A 17,208-nucleotide genomic window follows, 5' to 3' on the forward strand; every position below is an offset into this window, starting at 1 on the left:
CAGTTCCTGCCCACTGGGCATTTTGGAAAGAGGCTGGGGAGGAATCCTTCCAGTATTAGAGTTTTACTTTCAGGGGATTAGAAAGCTTTTCAGTTTGAAGAGTCCATCAATACAACTATATTTCAGGAGTGAACACTGTTTAATTATTTATTGTTTTAGTGATTAGCTGACCGTCTGCTGAGAGTAAGGCAATGAAGGGTTAGTAAACAAGGGAGGATTCAGCACAAGGAATGAGGAACTCTTGGAGAAAGTGGACACATGACTAAGGAGACCATTACTTCTATTTTGCTTAGGTTTTAGGTTTTCTTTAGGCTGGCTCTTAAATTTGTAAGGGATAATTCCATTTTATTTCCATTCATCCTCTATTCTTTACAATGTATGTTTTACTTAAGTGTTGAAAGTGACTAGAGACTTACTGCTTGTTATCACTGGGTAGTTGTGCTTTGCTTCTGGTATTCCAGAGGGTCTAGCAGAGGCTCTATAGAGTACTTATTTCTATCATTTGCTGCAGAACCTTAACGTTTTTTTGGTGATTTCTGGTACTAAGTTGATGAAATATAGGAAAATAGAGCTCAGATGCTTTTGGATAAAACCTTAATTTGTCTCCTCCCTTCTGTCTGACATTTCACTGATTGACTCAACTAGTCCCATATAGTTGGATGCCTTTTTTGACTCTTACGTCTGCCTCATTCCTTGCGTGTGGTCAAGGTCCTTTTCATTTCCTGTATCTCTCACATCCTTTGCATCTTGTCACTTGCCAGAGCCCTCTTTGATTTTTAGTGTCATAATATTCCCAGCCATTTCTGGTCTCTCTCTTATTCTCCACCAGCACCAACAGCAACAACAACTCAATCCACACTAAAGTTTCTCTTTTCTAATTCTGGACATTCTTCTCTCTTGAACCTAATATTCTTGGTTTCCTGTTGTTTTGTAGAATAAAGATAAACTCTCCAAATTGGCATATATGATTCTCCCAAATGCATAAAAATCCATACAAGCATTTCTCCATTCTAACCCTACAATAATATATGCAGTATATCATGGGAGCATAATCAGGAGAGATACAACATAAATGGTAAAAAATGAACATTTCTTGTGTTTTCGTCAGACTTGATTATTCACTGATACCTTATAATGCTATATGTATTAATATCTCATTTGCCTTGATCTAGGATGTCAGAGATCCTTACTTCATAAGATGATCCTAAATGAATTGACAGATATACTGTTCTCCTATTTTTCCACATCAATATCCCAACAACCTTTCAAAAGTCCATCATAAAGCCATCCCATTTGCATCACTCCTATGACACACTCAGATGGCTCCTAGCTTCACCTCAATCTACTGTAGCACCGTGTTGGCATCACGTCTTAATGTTCTTCACTCTATCATGCAATATAAGTAATTTAATTGTTTATATCACTCTCTCCTTTGCCACAACTTGAGGACCTGCTTCTGGAAGATAGAGACTTTTTCAAACCTCGGTTGAAGTCCTCACTGTACCCATGATATGTGACTTACTAATCTATAAGGTCAGTGCACTTCAAAGGGTCTTCATTTGTTTGTTTCCCTTCAGTAACCACTGCTGCTATTCTTCATATAGCAGGGCCATTTCTTCAAATGTAATCTTACATGAAAATCTGTAAAAGAGGGGAAAATCAATGCTTTCTGGATGGCAAGGGAGTGATTATTAAATCCTGTCCAAATATCCCCTCCTTGTCTATTCCTGACTGACTCTATAGAATATCTATGGCTCTGTTCAATATTGTCTGAAATCTACAGTATTCATGTTATATGTCACTGTCAAGCAAGTAGAGCATTCCAAATGCCATCACTTCTGTTCTTGATGTAAAGTCCTAAATTTATGCTTGAAATAAATTTTATAATAGACAAATACATGAAGATGTGTGTGGTCTATTAATGAGTGTATGATTCCTCCAATTGCATTGGCCCTTTATTGCCAAATTTTCCCTCTAAGAGATATCATCCTCTTCTGCTGGAAATATCTAGATATTGAAGGAAAGAAAGTTAAGCAAGTTACACAATAGAAATAGATGTTTAGAGTTAGATGTTTAGAAATATGACCCATTTCACAGAGCATGCATGAAAAAGCTGTAAATTTCAAAGAAGCTTGTTATGGGATAGATAATTAGGACCATCTCAGAGCTGGATGGGATGGATGTGGATTTAGCACTCGTCGCTGATTCGGCATGCCAGGATGTTGGTGTACATGTCAACTGTATGGGAAAACCTGCTCCAGCACTTGAACACTTTATAAAATGTAGAATGATGCACATCTTCCTTGCTGGACACCATTGCTGGGAATCCTGACCTGTACATGCAGTCCTCAGACAACTTCTGCCTGACTGGAGGAACCATCTGAATACCCAAGAAATAATGACTTCTTATGCACTTTATTAGTATTTGCTTATCTTTGTCCCTTATAATTATCAAATTAAGATTTGGGGAAGACATATGAATATAAAACTCCCTAGATATGGATTTTGGAGCCATCTTATGAGAAAACTATTAGGAATTTAAAAAGTATAAGCATAGCTCAAGTTTAGTTCTTTCTATCTTCTTCCTTCCCACTCTTATGCTTTGATTTGAGAAGAACACAGAAAAAAACAAGTGGACTTCAGTAGCAGATGTCCTGGGATACTTTGAGGAAAATGCTGAGCTTGGAAATTCTGTTCTCTAGTTCTCTTACTCTTGAAAATATTTCAACCACCTGTGCTCAGGAAGAGGCAAACTTTGGTGGAATTGTGTGCAATGCAAGGAAGGATGCACATGTCAAAAATTGCAGTGAAATTCTGATTTGCTTACAGTGGAATCTATCACTTTAAATGACTAGGCTCCTGCTTTACGTAGTAGCATTCTAGCATATAGAAATCATGAATCTTTTTCTTACAAAATGAAAGACTTCAAAACTCCTTATGCATTACAGAGGTCACCTCTTTCATTCATGAACAAACCAAGAAAGCCCTCTGCAGGATGCTCACCTGGGTGAATCACTTCTCTAAGATTGTTTGAACTTTGTATGACTTTTTAATATACTCTTTGGCATTTGATAGGATAGCATCTGAGATGTTATTCTTAATCTGCTGGTCCACAACTAGATAATACAGAGGACTATTCCAGAGGTACTAAAACATGAGTATCCACCTAGTAAGGTCTTCATTCTAAGCAAATGTAAGAAACTGTCTTATTAAAATAATCATAATTCAGTGGTTTTGGTAACATGTGATCTTTGGTCAGAGCAGCTGACCTAAAAGACTTTTGCTTATTCCTATGTGTATGCAGAGATTTTTGAAGGTAGTAAAAGTTGCAAAATTATAAAATGTAAGCTATTAGTTCACACTTTGCTGAATTAATAAAATTCTGGATTATTTTAGAAACTAATTCTTCTGATGAGTTCTAATTTATAACATGAAGAATGTTCTTTCTTCCTCTGAAATTCTACCACCCACTCAGTGAGTTCTTTGATGTTTATATATTTTTGTGAGAGAAATTTAAGTATTTTATGACAAGTCAGTATGTGTCTGCAGTACCTGACCCAGGAAAGAGGCATTCTGCCTGTGCCCATATCATTGTCATCCAGTGATTCTTTTGTATTAATGAATCAGATAAGTCATTCATATTGATTTTCAGTTGGTAATTTTGTTTTATTATATTGCAACAAAGAGACAATCAAGAAGACATGACATTCCTAAACAGGCTTTCTTTCCTCAGTTGACCCCAACACCAGCCCCCATGCTGGTATCAGAAGAGTCTGTCTTGTTGACACGTGTCCGGGCAGAAAACGGCACAGCGTTGTGTTTAGTAACAGCATCCGTGGGATTCACAATGGAGGGTTTTCCCCCCAGGTTCACTAATACTAGCAGAATTGAGCATGAAAATCCTGGGGTCTGAAGATCTCTAGTTAATATGCTTGAATTCTTTACAGCCATGAACTGTTTTAGTGGAAAAGAACAGAGAACTGAGTAGGATGAAATATAGTAATGCACATAAAGTGCTTAGTAAAATATGGCCATGTAGTAACTCTCAATAAACTTTAAATTCAAGCTTATTGAAAAATCCCTCCTCCTCCTCCTTTTTGAACTTTTCCTTTAGTTGATCATCCTCATTATTAATGAGCTTAACAGAGGAAAAGAATGCTGGTATCATTAAGGAAGTTGTAGAGAGAGAAGATAGTATTTAAGGGGGGATGGATGTGAAAATATTTTAAATAATACTAGGACAAAGGATAATGCAGGAAATCAGAAATGGGAGATTATAATGTTGAAAATTTGGAGCTGCCATAAATGATTGTGGCTGGATATGTAAACTGTGTTGTGCTCAGAACAGAGAAAATATTTGTGGCCATGAGAAACAAAGCAATATTATATAGGCCATTGTGGGGGAGACTTACAAATTAAAAATAAAAGGTGACAGAGGAGTCATTGAGAATGACGAATGAAGGAGGTGTCAGAGAGCAGAAGCAGAATCAGGAGAGCCTTGAGAGGCAGACGCGCTGGCTCAAGTGGTGCAGTATAGGACTCCCACGTACGAGTCCCTAGTAACAGCGAGTACTCAAAACCGGGGTGTGTTTCTTACATATTCATGAATTTTACAATCTTATATTTTACACATGGACGTTCCCATTCATTTCCTGTTTTCATACAGTATAATAGCTGCAATCCTGTGTCTAATGCATTGCTTGAACTAAACTTGTCTGCATGGACAATTTATAGATCTGTTGTTTATTTTGCTACCACAGATCATCCCTTAATTTCATTCATTCTTCATCAACTGCATAATATAATTTCTCTTCAACTGCTTATGGTTCTTCCACAGTTTTCTGCATGTACAGTTACCATTAGGTCTAATAATCTGAAGCTTGGCAAGCTACATACTGTCTCATTTGATCCAGTGAAAAACCGAGGTGAAAGACTCACGTTCATCTGTTGGGCTTTTTCACTTTTTCAGGAGCTTGGAGGGAATTGGTATGGCAGATGTTGGTGGCATTGATATACTCTGGTTTACTCTGGGAATACTTTTCATCCTGAAAATGATCAGGCAACTAGTTAGGATTGTTGGGCATTCAGTAGATGAACCCATAACCAGAACATTAACGTCTTTGATAGACATCTAATATTTTAACAAGGGGGCATCACAAAATTTGAAAGTTATTCTTTTCATACTTTTTCTATATATTCTCTCTATAAAAATGATTTCACATCTAACTTTTCTAAGTTCTAACGTTTCCCTTCTCTATTTTATCATTATCTTTTTTTTTTTTTAATTTTTTACTATTTGAACCAAATATAGTACTTTTTACCAATAGTTGGTGCCTCCCACATGATATGGTAGTGGTAAAGAACATTCCTGCCAATGCAGGAGATAAAGGATACTCAGGTTTGATCCCTTGGTGAGGAGCATCCCTTGCAAGGGGGTACAGCAGCACACTCCTGGACTCTTGCCTGGCGAATCCTGTGGACAGAGCAGCCTGTTGGTCTACAGTCAGTAGGGTTGCAAAGAGTTAGACACAACTGAAGTGACTTGGAATGCATGCATGCACCTATATTTAACCATTTAATCTCTTGTTTACTGTGGGTTAGAGCCAACATATTCCCTTATAAGGAGTTGTACAGTAATGACTCTGACTTATCTCTGAACCCACTCACCAAAAAGCTTAGTGTTCATCCCAGGTGCAGAATACACTGTTGTTTATGGTGACAAAATGGTACGTCAGAAAAACATGGCATAAAGTTATAGGAAATACTAAGGAATGAACTGAGAATAATGAGTAGAAAAATCTACCTAACATTTTGATAGAGAAAAATAGTCTTTAGCGAAAGTTATGAACATTTGAAGAGATGACTTGGAAGAGATGGAAAAAAATGGACAGTCAAAAATGGAGGATGAAACAAAAACTAGTGAGTAAAAAAACTATGTGAATTTAATAGAAACCTTTAGCACCACCTTTTATTAGCTGTCTGCTCTACTGTGTGCTCCTTCATTGACCTAAAAAAATTAACATACAACTTTCAAATACCTTCATCAGAAAGAGAATAATTGTTTCCAATTGTAAACCCCCCTTCTACTATAACTCTAAACCTATTCACTGCAAATCTTAAAACAATAGTTTTTATCATTATAAAAACTATTATTATTCGTGTTTGTGACCGGGATCCAGCTTTGTTTAACATGTTCCATCCACGCAGCTCACTGCACAGCAGTTCTCATTTATTGGCTATTTACTCTGAGCCTGGAGAAGAAAGCCCACAGAGACCCTGAAGGACCAGAAAATCAACATGCATCCTTTTCCCCAGTCCCACCTAAAAGTGCATTAGTCAGGTAGTATTATGGACTGAATGTGTGTTCTTTTTAAATTCATGTGTTAGAGCCCGAACTGCCAAAGTACACTGTTTTGAAAAGGGTTCTGACTTTTTCGCACACCATGGTTTATAGCCGTCCAGACTCCTCTGTCCATGGGATTTCTCAGGCAAGAATACTGGAGTGGCTTGCTGTTCCCTTCTCCAGGGAATCTTCCAGACCCTGGGATAGAACCCAGTTCCCTCCCATTGTGGCCAGATTCTTTACCATCTGAGCCACGATCATAGCCCGTTTAGGTTAAATGAGCTCTTAGGGTGCAACACTCATCCAATAGGTTTAGTGTCTCCATGAAGTGAAACACCAGAGAATTTTCTCTTCTGTCTCTGTGTCTGTGTGTCCTTTCCTCTGTCTGTCTTCCCCACTCCCCACCCTGTGTGAGGACGCACAGAGAAGCCATCCTGGAGAGAAAGAGCTTACCAGAACCTCACCTTGCTGGTGCCCTGATCTGGGACTTCCAGCCCCCAGAGCTGTGAGGAAATAAATTTCTGGTGTTTATTCCACTGAGTCTATTGTATTCTTTTATGGCATTCCTAGCTGACAAATACAAAACCATTTATTTTGGAAATTTAAAAAAGAAAGTGAATGTAAGGAAATTGAAAAAGTTATTGCACTTCTTAGGAATCTTTCAGATTTCACAAAATTGGTCCTTTCTTCGATTTCCACATCTTATGAGCTGACGGCGTCTTTAACCTAGACAGTGTGTTATTTGAACTTTGGCTGATGCAGCCCTATTGTTTAAAGGACAGTATGGCCCAGTCACTTATGTGAAGGTACCTGCTGGGAGCCTGGTGGGCTACAGTCCATGGGGTCGCAGGAGTCAGAAACAACTTAGCAACTAAACCACCACCACCATAGTACTTACAAACTCATTGTACATTCTTGTGGAAAGGTTATGCATGTCGTGGGACAGCCTGGAGACACGGCTAAACGCTTTGCTAAGGAACTTCAGGGGGACGCCAAACACGTCAGGACCGCAGGACGGGCATACGTTGCCTTGGCACAGGAGCAGATTTGACATGACCAGCAGCAGGAGTAGGCAGCACCCTGCTAAAATAAAAACATGAGCCGTTTTGAGATGATCTAGTCACCTGAGGTTATCAAATCCATCCTGTGGAGGGAAGCCTTCTCTTTCCCTGTTGCTATGAGCAGGAGTTGCTGCTGTAGTAGCTCGGGTGGGGAAGAAGGAGTGCCTTCTGTGTGAATTTAGATGGATGATGATACTTACACAGACAGATAGTTGGAGAAGTAGGATACTCCCTGCATTTTTGTATTGCTCCCAGAAGTACTTCTGTGCTCTGCAAACACTTGGAACTTAATTCTGAGCCAGAGCATTTAGACCATTCTTTCAAGATAGTTTAATGTTGGGACTCTGCAGACTCTGAGCAGCCAGGTCCTCTAGGAGTTTGCAATTTTTTCACTCTACATTTCTAATGCTTGAATTTTAGACACTGAAATGGCAAGAAGTGTACAACTAATCTGTTTGGTTTACCATCATGCTTGGGAAAGAGTAAACTCTGACTGACTGATCGCTACTATTGAGTACAGAGAGAATACTAAGAGAAAAAGGATACTGTAACTTGGATCTGCTAACTCACCTTCATAACCCCATGCATGTCTTTGATACTTTCCCAAACACTTTAAGACATCTTAAAATTTGCGTTTTACAGTAACCCTGTGAGATAGCCTTCATCTTCACTATGATCATCAAGTTATGTTAATGAAGATGACATGACTTGGAGAGGGCAAGTAATTTTCCCCAGGTCCCATTATTAGCAGATGGAGGTGACTGGGCACCACACAGTCATCTGTTCACTTCCTGATGTCACATCACACATGCCTGTGGGCTCTCGGTCTGTGTGTGTGTAACCAGGACCACATCCGGAGCTGTGATGACTCGGCTTAAAGCGAAAAATATTTTGTCTTTGACTGCAAAACAGCAGTGACCCTAGAACACTGGTTTTATCCACTTGTTCTGCTCTGACTATAAAACACTCACTGTTAAAGTCTTTGACAGTTATCAGTGTGGGGGCCTGGTTTTCCATGCTAGATGTTCTTCTAGGAAACTTGACAACTCCTCTACTTTTATGCATCCTTAATCTTCCTATTACGTTTACTTCTTCGAGACAATGGCAGGTAAATCTCCAAATGGTCATCCAAGAATCTTAACTCTCAGCACCCAGGACACTGTCAATGGCTCTGCGGACACGACCTAGCCTTTCCTGACTGTGACGTTTCAGGGAGAAAATCCATTTGTCTGGTCGGGAGCACATCCTGACAACCATGGGGCTGAGTTTTCGAACCATCAACAAACATCTACTCTTTGATAGGAGAACTAAACCTTCAGGCTTCCATGATGTGTTGTAATATTTCAGAAATTATTCCTGGCCCTACCTTTGGCCAACAGAAGCATAAAATCATAGACTCTTGCAAGCGTGATATTAATATTACTTTTCCTGTCCGTCCTTTGTAAGTAAGCAGAATTTAAGACTGAAGTAAACAAGAATTGTGTCTGGACAAGAAAACTGATAAAATAGGGAGTTTATCCTCCTGAATGAGATCTGAACATGATTCTTTTTCCAATTTACCAGAATAGTGGTATTTAATGAAGGATAAGATATCAGCATTTACGAGGTTTTCTCTGCTCTTAGTTACTTTAAAGGGGCATGGTATCTAAGAATAAAATGGTTATTTAAAATTAGGTGATGAAAATAAAACAAGTAGTTCTCAAAAAGAAGACATATAAGTTGGGGAAATTTGGGACTGTCTCTCTGAAGTAAAGAGCTTATTGTGACAGGCAAGGAGAATAATACCTTGTATAGCATAGATGTATTTGTGTGCATATATTTCTGTGCATGTATACATGTATTATGAACAAATATATTCTTAATTCCTACATGGAACTTTGGACGTTATAAAATTTTATGAGGCAATAAATATAGCAGAATACCCTAATTCCTAATGTAATTGATCATTTCTTGGTAGATGACTAACTATATGGTTTTTTTTCTGTTAAAATGTTATTTGTGTGTTTATTTGGTAGCACATATATTAAAAGATTAGAATAATACTGAGAAGGTTAGCATGGCCCCTGCCCAAGGATGACATGCAAGGTATGAAGCCTTCCTTATTTTTCTGTAACAACTTCGAGGGTTGGATGGGAATCAAAGTGGGAAGGAGGTTCAAGACTGAGGCGACATAGGTAAACCTATGGCTGACTCATGTTGATGTTTGGCCGAAAGCAGTACAGTATTGTAAAGCAATTAGCTTTCAATTAAACATCAATAAATTTAGTGATTAAAACTGTTACTGGGGATCATATAACAGGTTCAGATGTCCATTCTATGACTAAAGAGGATCTGATTGCAAACTGATGGTGTCAATTATCCTTGGTTAGTGATTCATTAACTCTATAGTTGAATGAGAAAAGTAAGCTAACACTATTGTCTGTGACTCAGTGTCACAGCAAGCTATAATCCTTGTCTGCGTTCGCCTTTAGGCGGTATAGCGCCCAAACTTTGAAACTGAGGCCATTCCCAGAAGCGCACAGTCATGAGTCCTGTTCAGGGTTTCTGTTCCTGATGCTGGAGGCTTCTGTTTGCTGGTCCACTAGGTCTGAAACTTTCTCTCCTGAGCATTCTCTGGTTCTATCATGTGCACAAGTCTTTCTATTTTGGTTGTCTAATTTGATTCTCTTATTCTTTTGATCAGACTACCAAGTCTCTTTACGATTTACTTTTCAGACCCTTTTGTGCTTTGATTTTTCTGATGCTCATTAGTGTATTTGCTTCCATGTCTAAATCTCTGAGTAGTTTTCAGTATCTATATATACCCTATCCTACTTGCTTACTGTCTGGATTTTGGTGTTCCGCATTAGCATACTTTTATGAACTTCATTTTCCTTCTGGTGAAGTTTCTGGTATACAGCTTAAGCTGGTTGGCTCCCAACTGGCTTGTTCATGTTGTCTCCGAAAAATTAGAGAACTCTGCTTTCTTTCTAGGCAATACTGCCCCTTGTTTTGATACCATTGCTAATTTTCTGTGATTTCACCTCCTGCCTCATAAGCTTTGTCTTTCTCAGTCTACTCTAACTTGAGTGCTATGTGTCTCTATGTTGGTATTACTATTTTATTTTGTTAATTTTAATTGGAGGCTAATTACTTTACAATATTGTATTGGTTTTGCCATACAAAGATAGGAATCCACCATGGGTGTACATGTGCTCCCCATCCTGAACTCCACTCCCACCTCCCTCCCAAGCCCATCCTTCTAGATCATCCCAGTGCACCAGCACCGAGCACCCTGGATCATGCATCGAACCTGGACTGGTGATTCGTGTCACATGTGATAATATACATGGTTCAATGCCATTCACTCAAGTAAGCCCACCCTCGCCTCTACCATAGAATCCAAAAGACTCTTCTATACATCTTTGTGTCTTTTGTTGTCTCACATACAGTGTTATCGTTAACATCTTTCTAAAGTCCATATATATACGTTAGTATACTGCATTGGTGTTGTTCTTCCTGGCTTACTTCACTCTGTATAATAGGCTCCAGTTTCATCCACCTCTTTAGAACTGATTTAAATGTATTCTTTTCAAAGGCTGAGTAATATGCCATTGTGTATATTTTTCACAGCTTTCTCATCATTCGTCTGCTGATGGGCATCTAGGTTGCCTTCACGTCCTGGCTATTTTAAAGTGTGCTGTGATGAACATGGGGTACATGTGTCTGTTTCAATTCATGTTTCCTTGGTGTATATGCCCAGCAGTGGGATTGCTCAGTCATGCGGCAGTTCTATTTCCAGTATTTTAAGGAATCTCCACCCTGTTTTCCATAGTGGCTGTATTACTATTTTAAATAAATATCAACCTAGTATACCAGAGAATTAAAGGGAATAAAATTACAATAGTATTAGTAAAAATACAGTCCCCCAAATTGTAATCCAGTAATGCTCCCAGTTTTAAATGACTTTCTACCCATGTATTATTGAGGTCCCCTACTCACTCCTTACTAGGTGTTTCAATTTTTAAATAGAATGTAGAAAACAATGGAGTGGAAAATTCTGAAAATCACCTTGGATTAGGGTGCCTCAAGATTAAGAACGCTATCACTAGATTTTTATAGTTAGTAGGGCTATTCTTAGCACACATAGCTCAGTGTAAGGTGATTGCTATTGAATGAAGGATGTATACTGTGAACTTTAATCACCAAACAGGTGATTGGAAATAAGGAAAGCACTGCCAGTAAGATGTAGATTTTTCTTCTGGAAGGAAAAACTTACAGTGTCTCCCATCTACGGTCTAATCTTCAGATTTTTCAAAACACTTACTCTTCCTTTGCTCATTTAATATTTTGAGTTGTTTGATTTTTTTCCTACTGAGTTGCATATATATAAACTTGATATGAAGTCCTTACCAAATATCTGATTTTCAAATATTTATTTTCATTCTATAGGTTGCCATTTAATTTTACTGATGGCTTGTTTTACTATGCAGAAGGTTCTGAGTTTGAACTAGTCTCACTAGTTTATTTTTGCAGCTCTTGCCTTTGCTTTTGATGACTGACTTATTTGAGCTGCTTGTATTTTGGAAAGTGATCCTTTATCAGCTGTTTTACTTGCTATTATCTTCTCCCATTCTTACCAAAAGACACAGACTGGATGAATGGATACAAAAACAAGACTCATATATATGCTGCCTACAAGAGACTGACTTCATTCCTAGAGACATATACAGACTGAAAGTGAGAGTATGGAAAAAGATATTCTATGCAAATGGAAATCGAAAGAAAGCTGGATTGACAATTCTTGTAAAGGAAGAAATAGACCTTAAAATAAGAACTATTATAAGAGTGAAAGAAGGACACTACCAACTGATCAAGGGTCAGTCCAAGGAAAAGACAAAACAATTTTAAATATTTATGTAGCCAACATAGGAGCACCTCAGTACATGAGGAAAACACTAACTGACACAAAAGGGGAAATTGACATTAACACAATAATAGTAGGGCATGTCAACACCACACCTGTACCAATGGGCAGATCAACAAAACAGAAAATTAATAAGGAAACATAGGCCTAAAAGGAAATTCTAGAGCAAACAGACCTAATTGACATCCTCAGCACATTCCATCAAATGCAGAATACACTTTCTTCTCAAGTGCACATGAAACATTTTCCTCATTTTGGGTCACAAATCAATCCTCAGTAAATTTAAGCAAATTGAAATTATATCAAGCATTTTCTTTGACCACAACACTATAAGACTAGATATTGATTATAGGGGGAAAAAAAAAACTTTAAAGACCACAAACACAAGAAGATTCAGCAACACATTTCTAAATAGTAAACAGGTTACCAAAGAAATAAGGGAAATCTAAACATTCCTAGAAACAGATTACAATGAAAACATGATGATCTAAAACCTATAGGATGTAACAAGAGCAGTTCTAAGAGGGAAGGTTATAGTAATACAAACCCTTCCTCAAGAAACACATTGAAGAGGCAATCTAACTTTACATATCTTTAGCTCTTTTTATTTTTTTTCATTTATTTTTATTAGTTGGAGGCTAAATACTTTACAGTATTGTAGTAGTTTTTTGCCATATATTGACATGAATCAGCCATGGATTTACATGTGTTCCCCATCCCGATCCCCCCTCCCGCCTCCGTCCCCATCCCATGCCTATGGGTCTTCCCAGTGCACCAGCCCTGAGCACTTGTCTCTTGCATCCAACCTGGGCTGGTGATCTGTTTCACCCTTGATAGTATACTTGATTCAATGTTATTCTCTCAGAACATCCCACCCTCACCTATTCCCACAGAGTCCAAAAGTCTGTTCTGTACATATGTGTCTCTTTTTCTGTTTTGCATATTGGGTTATCGTTACCATCTTTTTAAATTCCATATATATGAGTTAGTATACTGTATTGGTCTTTATCTTTCTGGCTTACTTCACTCTGTATAATGGGCTCCAGTTTCATCCATCTCATTAGAACTGATTCAAATGAATTCTTTTTAATGGCTGAGTAATATTCCATGGTGTATATGTACCACAGCTTCCTTATCCATTCATCTGCTGATGGGCATCTAGATTGCTTCCATGTCCTGGCTATTATAAACAGTGCTGTGATGAACATTGGGGTGCATGTGTCTCTTTCAGATCTGGTTTCCTCGGTGTGTATGCCCAGGAGTGGGATTGCTGGGTCATGTGGCAGTTCTATTTCCAGTTTTTTAAGGAATCTCCACACTGTTCTCCATAGTGGCTATACTAATTTACATTTTCCCACCAACAGTGTAAGAGGGTTCCCCTTTCTCCACACCCTCTCCAGCATTTATTGCTTGTAGACTTTTGGATAGCAGCCATCCTGACTGGCGTGTAATGATACCTCATTGTGGTTTTGATTTGCATTTCCTTGATAATGAGTGATTTTGAGCACCTTTTCATGTGTTTGTTAGCCATCTGTATGTCTTCTTTGGAGAAATGTCTGTTTAGTTCTTTGACCCATTTTTTAATTGGGTCATTTATTTTCCTGGAATTGAGCTGCAGGAGCTGCTTGTATATTTTTGAGATTAATCCTTTGTCTGTTGCTTCATTTGTTATTATTTTCTCCCATTCTGAGGGCTGTCTTTTCACCAGGCTTATAGTTTCCTTTGTTGTGCAAAAGCTTTTAAGTTTAATTAGGTCCCATTTGTGTATTTTTGCAAGGGTGTCCACTCTCACCACTACTATTCAACATAGTTTTGAAAGTGTTGGCCACAGCAATCAGAGTAGAAAAACAAATAAAAGGGATCCGGATAGGAAAAGAAGAAGTAAAACTCTCACTGTTTGCAGACGACATGATCCTCTACATAGAAAACCCTAAAGACTCTACCAGAAAATTACTACAGCTAATCAATGAACACAGTAATGTTGCAGGATATAAAATTAACACACAGAAATCCCTTGCATTCCTATAAGCTAACAATGAGAAAACAGAAAGTGAAATTAAGGAAACAATACCATTCACCACTGCAATAAAAAGAATAAAATACTTAGGAGTATATCTACCTAAAGAAATGAAAGACCTATATACAGAAAACTATAAAACACTGATGAAATAAATCAAAGAGGACAAATAGATGGAGAAACATACCCTGTTCATGGATTGGAAGAATCAATATTGTGAAAATGGCTATACTACCCAAAGCAATCTATAGATTCAATGCAACCCCTATCTAGCTACCAAAGGTATTCTTCACAGAACTAGAACAAATAATTTCACAATTTGTATGGAAATACAAAAAACCTCAAATAGCCAAAGCAATCTTGAGAAAGAAGAATGGAACTGGAGCAGTCAACCTGCCTGACTTCAGGCTCTGTTACAAAGCCACAGTCATCAAGAGAGTATGGTACTGGCACAAAGACAGAAATATAGATTAATGGAACAGAATTGAAAACCCAGAGATAAATCCACAAACCTATGGACACCTTATCTTTGACAAAGGAGGCAAGGATAAACAATGGAAAAAAGACAACCTCTTTAACAAGTGGTGATCGGAAAACTGGCCAACCACTTGTAAAAGAATGAAACTAGAACACCTTCTAATACAATACACATGCAAAAAAAAACTCAAAATGGATTAAAGATCTAAATGTAATACCAGAAACTATAAAACTCCTAGAGGAGAACATAGGCAAAACACTCTCTGACATAAACCACAGCAGGATCCTCTATGACCCACCTCCCAGAATATTGGAAATAAAAGCAAAAATACACAAATGGGACCTAATTAATCTTTAGCTATTTTTAAATTTCTCTTATCAATGTCTTAGGGAAGGGAAGTCACTCAGTCGCACCCAACTCTTTGCGGACCCACAGACAATAGCCTGCACCAAGCTCCTCTGTCCATGGGATTTTCTAGGCAAGAATACCGGAGTGGGTTGCCATGTCCTTCTCTAGATCAATATCTTAAAGGTTTTGTATAAAATCTTTCAACACATTTCTTAAGTTTATTTCTAAGTGTTTTATCTTTTTGTGATGCAATAGTAATTGGGCTTGTTTCCTTTATTCAAGTTTCTGATAGTTCATTGTTGATATATAGGTAGGCAACAGAATTTTGTATATTGGAATATACTAAACGTTTGTATGCTACAACTTTAAAGAATAAACATTTTCCCACAAATAAGATGTATAGATGGTTAAGAGGTATAAGACAAGATGTTCAGCATTGCTAATAATCAAAGGGAATGCAGATCAAAAGCACAAGAGATATCACCTCTTCCATTTTTGAATGGCTAGTACCAATAATGTAAGCAACGACAGATCTTGTGGAGGTTGTGGAGAAAAAGGAGTGCTTATGCACTGTTGGTAGGGATGTATACCAGTGCAACTCCCAGGGAAAAATTTCAAAGAGAACTGTTATGTGATCCATTATCCCACTTCTGGATATATATTCAAAGGAAATGAAATAATTGTCTCAAAGAGAGATCTGTATTCCCATGTTCTTTGCAGCATTATTCACAGTAGCCTTGGTATAGGAACAACCTGAGTATCTTTCAACACGTGAATGGATTAAAACAATGTAATGTGACATATATAGGTAAATATTATATAGCCATTAGATAAAGAAAGAAATCCTTCAAATTATTGCAACATGGATGAAACTGGAGGGCATTACACTATGTAAACTAAGTCAGAGAAAGAAAATACAATACGATCTCAATTATAAGGAATCTCAAAAAAAAAAAAAAATCTCTGAGAGAGTGGACATCATTGAGTGGCATACCGACTCAACGGACATGAGTTTGAGTAAGCTCTGGGTGTCAGGGATACACAGGGAAGCCTGGCGTGCCACGGTCCATGGGGTCACAAAGAGTCGAACACGACTGAATGACTGACTCAACTGAAGAGAGTGGAACTTACCTGTGTTCTCCTCAAAAAGCAAAAGTTAAACATGTGTGGTGATGGCAATGTTACTTAATAGAAAGGGAAACTCATTTCTAATACATGCACAAATGGGGGTGGACAAGATGACAGAGGGGTATGTGGAAGTGGGGAACACCTCTCTCCACGATGCATCAACAACGTCTAAAAACGCAGCAGTTCTCATAGAAGACCAAGTGAAAACTGGCAGAAATCCCTGACTACTGAGAAGAAATATCCGGATCTATACAGAACTCGTTAGGACAAAGGAAAGAAGGGACAAAGAGGAAGGGGAAAGAAGGACGAGAGCAAGTGGAACCAGCCTGCACCTCGGGCTGAGGGAGCTGATGCGCAGGGGAGAGATCCCCGGGTCCATGGCCATCCACTGCAATGGGGGAGTCATTTGAAGCTATTGGCGAGTAAACTAACTAACCTGTGACCATCTGAAAGGAGTGAGAACCACATAGACAAGCCATGCTGCAGCCTTTCCATATCTCGGACAGGGTTGTAAGTCCACTGGTGTCCATGGAAGCTGGGAGCTGGAGCAATGGGGACTGCAGAATGATCCCAGAGTGAGGACTCCTGTTGACCGTGGGGAGTCAGCCGGATGAGATGGGATGGAGGAAATCTGCTGCATCGAATGCTTCTTAAGGAAAGCCACGAGGCCATAAAAGTAGGGTTCAATTGCCTGTGGAGTAGAGCTATCTCATTCTCCATGCTGGTACCTGTAGGTTGAGCAATAGAGAAAGACCTCAGTGAGGGTGATACTTGAGTGACTGATGCACTAAGCAATGAAAAGTTTTGAATGTCTATATACCCTACCCTACCCTATTCTCTGTCTAAATTGTGGGTTTTAGCATCATAATATTTTTAGGAACTTAAATTTCTTCTGGTAGAGTTTCTGGTTTACATATTAAGCTAATT

General features: G+C 38.4%; 1 non-coding gene and 1 pseudogene across 1 annotated transcript; one reads left to right on the top strand and one right to left on the bottom strand.

The window, feature by feature from the left end:
- Positions 1 to 3,012: 3,012 nt before the first annotated feature.
- LOC133059321 (chorionic somatomammotropin hormone 2-like) lies at positions 3,013 to 16,953 on the bottom strand (annotated as a pseudogene).
- LOC133060025 (U6 spliceosomal RNA) lies at positions 9,405 to 9,511 on the top strand. Its single transcript, XR_009693694.1, has one exon. It is a non-coding gene; the product is annotated as a U6 spliceosomal RNA (small nuclear RNA).
- Positions 16,954 to 17,208: the final 255 nt, after the last annotated feature.

This window comes from Dama dama, chromosome 7, assembly GCF_033118175.1.
Source record: "Dama dama isolate Ldn47 chromosome 7, ASM3311817v1, whole genome shotgun sequence".
NCBI lineage: Eukaryota > Metazoa > Chordata > Mammalia > Artiodactyla > Cervidae > Dama > Dama dama.